Raw genomic sequence first — 9084 nt, 5'->3', positions numbered from 1 at the left:
AAGGAACTGTCACCCTTAGAGTGGGATAGGGTCATCCGAGTCGGATACTTTTCCCTACAACAAACTGGCGACTTCGCTGGGGATCGTATCCGTTTGATTGTGTTTGTAGTATTTTGCTATTCATTTCCTGAACAAAAGAGTACCAAATCGAAAAGCTTTTGACTATATCAAAAGCGAAGTAGAGGGCAGCTACTCTTGCTCATTTTCTGAGCAAATTCATGATTTGAAGAGCTGATCTACAAGGATCCTTGTAAGCTCTTAGTGATAGCTTTGCACCTTCTTAATCATCCCTTTGAGTGTGCTTGACTGATTGCTTCTGATTTGAGCAAAAACCGTGCATTTTTGAGAAAATTATGACCCGGAAACTGTGAAAACGCAATTCTCGTTTTCCAAAGCAGGTAGTACACAGGCTACCTACTTTGCAACCCAGGTCCCGAAGGGGCTACCTGCGCTGAGAGCCAGTTTGGCTGTGCAGAGCCTGCGTTGGCCCAAATTTGCCTAGTGCATTTGGGGTTTCCTCCTTTCTCTTGCCTGTTTTCACTTAGTTTTGCTGCTAGGTGTCAGTCTTGTGCCTGTTTTGAAACCAATATTACTTGCCATCATTCTGCCTCTGTTATATAACGAAATTGTACTTGTTCTTTGTATTTCTTACTCATTTACAATTTCCCATAACGAAAAGTAAACTAGTCATGCTTTTGGCCTCTTAGATCTGAACCTGTGTTAGGCATTTTGCTGGTCTAAAGAGTTAGCTTGTTTGCTGTCCATAGCTGATTAGTCATTTTACTTTCGTTAGTATGGTTTGATTTCATGTATTTCCAGTGATTAAGCAAGTGAATCTTAAGGTGTCTTTTGATTTTGGACAAACTTGTTTACTTTCGCTTTAAATCGAAATCAAAGTTATATAACCACTTTCTTTTTGTAATCCATCCACATTAAGAAAGGGAAAAGAAAATACATGCATTGTGCATTTTGCATTTGACTGTGTGCTTGATGATTTAGGAAAGATTTGCATTTTAGTGCGTGCTCTATGATCTGTGTGAAAAGATTTGCCTTTCTTTTCCCTCAGTAGTTAAGGTTTTCAAAGTTGAAAGATTGAAAAGTTTTCTTCTCATCTTAGACTGCATTCAGGAATTTGTTATATACATCTCGTGGTGATCCTTAAAGGCAAACTGATAAGCAAGATCAACATTAAAATAAATCCAATTTACATAACAATGCTTTGTAACATAACGCAAACACATAGAGGTCTAGGTAGAGACGTGTTCCGGCGTCGTTAAACATAGTGACTGTCGATCTCTACGAAGGTGGGTGATTCCTCCTGAGAGTCGGTGGCACTAATACGGACTTGTGCTCCCACGTACCGTCGCGTATATATTGGGAGACCCCTATAGGCAATTATCCTTTATCCATAGGAAGCCGTGTCGACCGCCCTACTGATCGCGATGCAGTGAACACAGCATTCACGAAGATCGACCACCCGTACCGTAAAACGTATTCTGTGGTTTCACGAAAAGTTTGGCACACCCTCTGCCTAGAACTCCAGAGAAGTTTCTTTTGGCCTTTTTCAAACTCTATAACTGAAAAATCCCATCCGAGCATTTGTCACTTCGGGCTCGTTAAAACATCGAAGGCGACTAGAGTCATCTTTAGCTTTTTCTCGACTCTTAAAACATGAAAAAGCAAGTTTGTGTCTAAAAGCGTCGTTAATAAAATTTATTTTAAGCGGAACATAATCACCTGTTATTCCCACGTTGATCTTTCAGTTGAAAAGTATGGAGCCCACCAACCAAGGAAGTGACCTTGGCGGAAGTCCAAATCCCTTCTCCTCTTGGGGAGATGTTGGTGCGCCTCATATGGCAACATTGTCACTTCCAGGATTGACAATTTGCCTACCTGTATGGCTCTTTTCAACTAATGTAGTCCAGATCGCCACTAATCCTGAGCAGTCGAATCAACAGTCAGAACAGTCTAGAGCTACCCACCAGCCTTCCACTTCTTACAATTCTTCCTCTGATCCTTCATCTTCACAAGGTAGAGCTGGCAAAAGTCAGCCTCCCATGGAGAAGAAGGAAAATAAGAAGAGAGAAAAGAAGCAGAAGGGGCCTATGGTGAAGGCGACTGGGGGCAAGCAAAAGACAGCTGACAAAAACCCACACACTGCACCGACCGGGCCTAAATCGCCATGTGTCATTTGCAAAGGGGCTCACTTCCATCGTGATTGTCCTTGTATTCCCCGGATACTAAGGGACTGGTCCCCAAGGTTGCACAATCCGGTAGCATCAACCTCTGGTAGTCATGTTGATTGCAGTCCATCAACTAGCGAGAGTGAAGGACGAAGAGGGAGACCAAGATCACCCTGTATATTGTGTGAAGGCGATCACGCCATCCACAAATTTCCATTCTTAGATGAGGCAAAGAGAGTTTTGGAAGATCGTCCGGTTTCACCGTTACGACTTCCTCCTGGATACCAAAAACTCGCGCCTGATCCCTCGATAGTTGAAAATCCAGCTGACCCGCTCAAGTGGTCGGCTGAAGTGTCGGTCATTGAGAATGAACCTGCTGAATCCAGACCAGACGAAAGTCTAAAGGTCGAAACGACAGTCGACCCGGTTCTTCCTTCGTAGGTTTCATCCTCCAATGACTCCGTCATTGAAGACCCATCTTCAAATGACACCCTCACTGAAGAGGATAAGGATGACACCGTCCATATTCTTTTCATCAACACAGACTCTGATGAGCATCAGGGCAATGCGCCCATTCCTTTATCGCAGGAAGGAACATCGTCAGGGTCGTATCCGGCCGTATATTCGGTCCCACCACCAAGCAACCTAGTTGTTTCCTTTGATTGGAATCAACTAGGCAGACCCCGGTTACCAGCCAGTATCCCATTCAGAATCATAGTCCAAATCTACAGAATGGTGATGGCTGGAACTATCATTGATGAAGGGGCATCTGTGAGTATCCTTTCCTCTGTTGCTTGGAAAGCACTGGGTTGCCCGGCGCTTTTACCTGAGATGAGAAATCTATCAGGTTTTGATAAAGGAACCAGTCACCCGTTAGGGATTCTCCCCAATGTTCCAGTTACATTGAAAGGGAAGATAGTTCATATGAACATCATGGTCGTCCAGGGACCCTTGGCATATAACTTACTCCTTGGACGAGACTATATATATTGCATGGAGGCAATAGTGTCCTCGCTCTTTAGAGTCATGTGTTTTCCGCACGAAGGAAGAATGGTCAAGCTCGTAGACCAACTTTCATTTCCAGGATCACGCATTGCAAATAGTCAAATACCATCCCTTAACGGTTTATTCACTCAAGGAATGCCACCGCCCCCGGTTCTACTTCCCGATGAATACGAGTAATTCGAGAAGAAAAGAATGGGGACCTAGGGGGCATGCACCCTGGCCTTCCTCGGGCAGAGAAAACCTTAGGTATAAAGTTAATTTCCGCAGAAGAATGGACTAGTCCGTACCCCGTCCAAAAAAGGAAGAGAGGTTTGTTCTAGGATAAAATTCTTTTGTCAAAGTTATGTTGAAGCGGAAGAATCGCTCCCTTTGTCTAAAGAGGTGGGCTCTCCTAAGGAGGGGATCTATTTGTGGCAGCAAGAAGGCACCATCTTTGAATGTCAAGCCTCACCCATTAAAACAATATGTTTTGAAAGAGAAGTAGGGGCAGTCTTCAAAGAAAGAGAGGAAATTGCTGCAACAAGTAGTCACCATCCTTAGCAACCTAATGATAGACATCGCCGAAAAGAGAGTTTAGTTTGCGGCAGCAAACAAAACCATTTTTCGGATAATAAGTAAGAGGACAGAATCTCGAAATTATACTTTATACCTGGGGGCATGCAAACCTTTTGGAGTGCAAGCACGGGACGACTATTTATTTTTTTAAATTTTTAGGTCCTCCCTTTAAACCTGTAGGTCTAACCCGTTAAACTCGTAGGATTAGCCGTTTCCAGCTTGCATAAAGAAAGGATGAAGGGCAAAAGTTAAAACCTGCCAAATTGGAGTAATTAGTGAGGTATCGCTCCTTAAATAAGATTACCTCACCTAAAGCATTCCTTGTATTAAGACTGGTATAAATCGAGCAGTTTTAGCAATGTTCATGCTCGTTAAAAAATAAACGCAAGAATCGAGCAGTTTTGTACAGAGTTCATGCTCGTTAAAAAATAAACACAAGTTGTGAGCAATCTTTCCCTACAGTTCAAGCTCATCCAGAAAAATGAACCGGTAAACAACATCGAGAAATGTAACCTTTGAAAGCCATATTAAAAGCCCTTGGTCGTGTTTATATGCCATCACCTCCATCCGTTCATTTTGGCCAATCGTTCACCTCCATATGTTTGTTTACCCATTTTGAGGAACAGCTGCGAAGAGTGATTTCACTAAGCCATCCTTGTGACACTGCCATGATTGGAATATTCCAACCTGTACCTGGAATCTGCTGCTACCCTGTTCATCACTCGTTCCTCAAAAGACGAGTCTTCTTTGAGCTCTTTTCACTGACTCGTAAAATATGAAAAGTTTGCCGAGTTTTGGCCTTCCAGCTCGTTAAAAGGACAAGAAGAGCTATCCCTCCTCTAGATTTTAATCTTTTTGGACCTGAGGGATTATTACACAAAAAGATCGAGCGCTTGTTTTGTTCGGCTCGTTAAAGAAATCGAAAATTCATCCCTTCTGTATTGTTTTATACTTTTTCGGACTTAAGGGATTAGAAGACGAAAAAGGAATTTTGGAGTTAACTTTTCGTACCTTTTCAGACTCACTAAAAATGAAAAGGACCAAGTTTTCTTTGTCGTTAGACTCGTTAAAATGATTAAATAGCGACAAACTTGTCTTTAGACGAGAACGAGTTTCCCTATCGCTAGGCTCGTTAAAACATAGCGATAGGCTTGCCCGAAGGGCAGGTTATAGAACAAGCATATGTTATCCTCCTCAAGCTTGACAAAAATAAAGAGGTACTGGTCAGCAATGACTGGGGAAAAATTGGGAGAACCTCACAGCAATAATGGTAGCAAGTCGCTCTTGAACATGACACTTTGTCCTCCGTATCACATTGGGTTGGGTTGTTTCATTCATCGGTCTCATAACCATGGTCCTCGCCACACCATCCGCAATTGGGGTAATGCTACCAATCCATCACATCAGTGTCGTTATATGTTCAAGAGATGTGGTTCTGTAAAGAGTCAACCGTGTTCCACCCACTGCCATACATTATCCTTCATCCACTTCATGACCGCCACCCTGAATCATACATCACAGTTTGTTTTCACCTCATCACAATCGCTAGCTCCGTTCCGTGTCACTGATGTGGGATTCATTAAGGCCCTCCTTTGACGGATCGCTCCTTGTCGACATCAGCTCATTATCCAAGGAGTTGATCTAGGAACACCCCCCTCAGTACTTTGAAGCTTGCATGCCTCAATGGCAAGTTTCTCACTTCCGGCGACAGGTATACATCAATGACCTTTGACCAGAAGATTTTGCATGGTGGTCGACGCCAAGTCCTTTATTCCCACCATGTAGATTGTACTACCGTACCTTGAGGGTCATCATCCTTATCGGTGATTCCTCTCGCGCTTGTTAACGGTTTACATCATTGACCGGTAATCAAGCGATGTCTTTCCATGTTCGACTTCAAGAAATTCTCACATGGATCGACTTGTACATCGAGTGAAGATCGGAAGAGATTGAAGACCCCGGATCTAGTTTCATCCATCCGGGCTGCGATATATATTCAGGACATAAAGACATTTGATATGTACATCATTACAGCAGATGATCATCCTTCTCAAAGGATGATAATTTCGGCAGAGAATTATCAGTCTACAATCAGACGATCGTCTGTTCTATGTACCAAAATGTATTTATAAAGCTGAGCATGGGAATGCCCGCCTCAGCTAGATCATGAAAAATGTATGAAAAATAATGTATTGTATTGTATCTTATTACAGGACACTTCTCAGCATATTGAATGAACTTCGGATCCTCTCAATAAAGCATTTCACCCGATAAACGACCTCATACTTTAGGGGGCATCTGTTATAGACAATTTTGTGCCTTACAGCAACAAGCATGAATTGTCAATAATCCAAGGGATCCAAAGTTCCCTAAACATGATGTTCCTACCCCTAGAGGAACAAGGTCAGCAAACCAACAGCTCTCAGATCAGTTCTCCACCTGAAAACACTCAAAAACAAGCAATCCCGAAATCAAAGCAGGTGCTCCACTAGGTTTCTGCGCTGAAACTCAGTTGCTCCATGGTGTACCTGCGTTGCAAAGCAAGTGGGACAAAGGCCACCTGCGCTGAGCGAAAAGGGACAAGTGGCATAGTGAGTCATTGCTTTGGAATCTTCCAAAAATGACACTTGGATCAGGTATTTCGCCTTGTGATGAGTCAGAGGCTCTGTTTCTCCAAGTGGAAGCAAAGTTCTCCAAGTGGACTCAAGAACTGAAGATCAACTAAAGATTAACTGAAGAGAGAGAAGACACAAGGCAGCTACACATCAGTTGCAAGCTGACTCATCCTTTCTCAATTCATCTATATATTGAGCTCTCTCCTATGAGCTCAGGAGGTTGGAATTTTGTGCAAAGTAATGATATGCTGTTGGTTTCACTATTGAGTTATTGGGTGATTGTTTGAGAGAGGTGAAGAAGAGCAATTCTTTCTGCTGGGAGGTGTTGCTGGGTTGGAGCCTTCAATGGTTGTAATACTCTCAGAACCTTTACTTCTTCATTAATAAAAGCTATTGAGGTTCTTCTATGTGCTCTTGTTTCAATAATATATTGTGATGATTGCATGTTTGGTTTACACTAATCCATGAACCAGTTATGATTGCATGCCTCTTGTAGTTTCCTTCTTTGTTATTTTGCAGGATCTCATCGTAGCTGGGCGAGCAGAAGAACAAAGAGCTAGGAGCAAGCGGCCAAAGAGAAGAGTTTGGATTCGACATTAAGCGCAAGGCAACGGTTAGTGCTTTCTCCATTCTCATTTGCTTTCATAAAGAAGTAAACTTTAAGTAGTTTGTTTTATAGTTGTTGCTAAGGAACTGTCACCCTTAGAGTGGGATAGGGTCATCCGAGTCGGATACTTTTCCCTACAACAGTAGGGTCAGTGGTAGGGTCTCGCCAAAGGACATCTAGCTGCTCTGCCTCAGGTGAGAGCACGTTGTCCAATTTCCTTTTCTTTCTTTGTCTTCTCACCACTACCTTGTGTTGCGGACTATAAAATACATCTAGAGGAGGAATCTCCTCTATCTTGAGCATGATTTCAGATGATGGGGTAATGGGAATATGCTCCATTTATGGAGCGTTGCTGACTGTTCCAATGATCATATCTGTCATTGTCTGCACTATACTCTCAGGTGTCTTCGTGTTCTTCTCCTCAGTATTAATCAATTCATTGAATGTTTCCCACTCTTTATCCAGCTCAGTTCTCACTGGCTTTGGTGGCTGGATGAGGGGAGGGGGAACCTTTACCTGTGGTGTAGTCAAGACCTATTGCTCTGGGTGCTCTTTAGATTGGGTAGTATCTCTAACTGACCCTTCACTTTTATTATGGTTGCTCTCGAACCACTTAGAGCATTCTGGTGATTCTTTCCTAGACTTAGACCTAGACCTGTCTGTACCCGAAGTTCCACTTAAACTGATACTGGGAGTTGGCTCCCTTATTGGTTCTAAGCACAACTTATCCAAGGGGATGTTTGCTGGTCTCCTTTCTCTGTACAATTTGAATTCTTGAAATTCCGCTGGGGGAAATTGAATTTGAGCCATATGCAAAACTTATTTCAATGTGATTTTCTATTGGAAGATATCATCAAAAAGATCATCTTCTTTAGAAAATACTTTTATCTTGACAACAGTAGTAAAATTCTTAATGACATCGAAGGGGTCGAATTGTCTCCCTGGGAACTTGAACAATCATAGACTCAGCATATTGTCTACTTCTTTGAATGCATGAACTAAATCGAATAGTGAAAAGGCCCCACAGGCCACAAGAAATTGCAACCAGATGGCCTTCTTCTTGTCTTTCAAATCTCTGCTCATTCCTCCCACCCTGCAGGTCTGGTAGGCAATTTCTCGAGCCAATAACTTCTCAGGAACATATAACGGTAGCACATGAGGGGAAGCGATGCTTCCAAATACTCTGACATAGGTAAAAAATTCTTCGCCAAACCATCTTCCAACAGGGAGAATATCAACTTCCGCTTCGGGGGAAAATATTGGGGCGTCCCTACTATACAACATTATATGAAGAGGTAACATCATTCCATGACAAATTCTATAAAAATACATGATGAACTTGGAATCCCACAATTCTTTATGATAAATGTAAATGGGCAAGGGATTCTGTATAGTCCACTTCCAACCCATTATAGGAAATCTAGAAACAGAACAGATTGCATCCATAAAATAGGGAGCTAAAAAGAAAGGAGGATAAATCCTCTGAGAGGTGGTTCTAATACGGGTAGCCACTTGGATGAAAATTTGGTGATGTCAGGCCTTCCAAATAGCCTACGTAGCATAGCAGCAGCAAAACAATACGGGGAGGAGAGGGAACCAGTATTGTACATACCATGTTTGTCCTTTTTCAATGGTTCTTCCCTTGCCGACTAGTTCTTGGTGCACTCCGCCAAATCTTCATTTTCTTTGGTGAACTTCTCCATGAACTGCTTGTTGTAGCTTGCCTGCGGCTCTGGTAGATGATACATAAGCCTTAAATCTTGTGGGGTGAATGACCCAATGAGGTCTTGGCTTTGAGACTTGAATTGTCTGTCTGTTATATCAGCACTGTCCAGTACCCACTTGACCATGTCTGTGTATGGAAGTATTTTAGGCCTTGCCACTATTCGATGAAGGAATGAACATGCAAGTTCAGTAATTGATGCCTCAGATGACCCGCCTTCTGTCGCTTTAACTTCCATAACTCTGGGGTTTTCTTCTTCGAGCAAACTGTACATGCCTTCCCAAGTGGTTATGCTGAGATCTCTGGTACAGGTGGTGTCTGTGAATAAGAGTGTCATCTCTTTGTCCTCAACAACCAGATCTTTTCCCTTCTTTCCCATTACGTTCTGTGCATAGC

Source organism: Pinus tabuliformis, chromosome 4_1 (genome assembly GCF_031772625.1).
Source record: "Pinus tabuliformis cultivar Carrire ecotype Pingquan chromosome 4_1, CPIR1, whole genome shotgun sequence".
Classification (NCBI taxonomy): domain Eukaryota; kingdom Viridiplantae; phylum Streptophyta; class Pinopsida; order Pinales; family Pinaceae; genus Pinus; species Pinus tabuliformis.
This window is presented reverse-complemented; position numbering follows the sequence as displayed.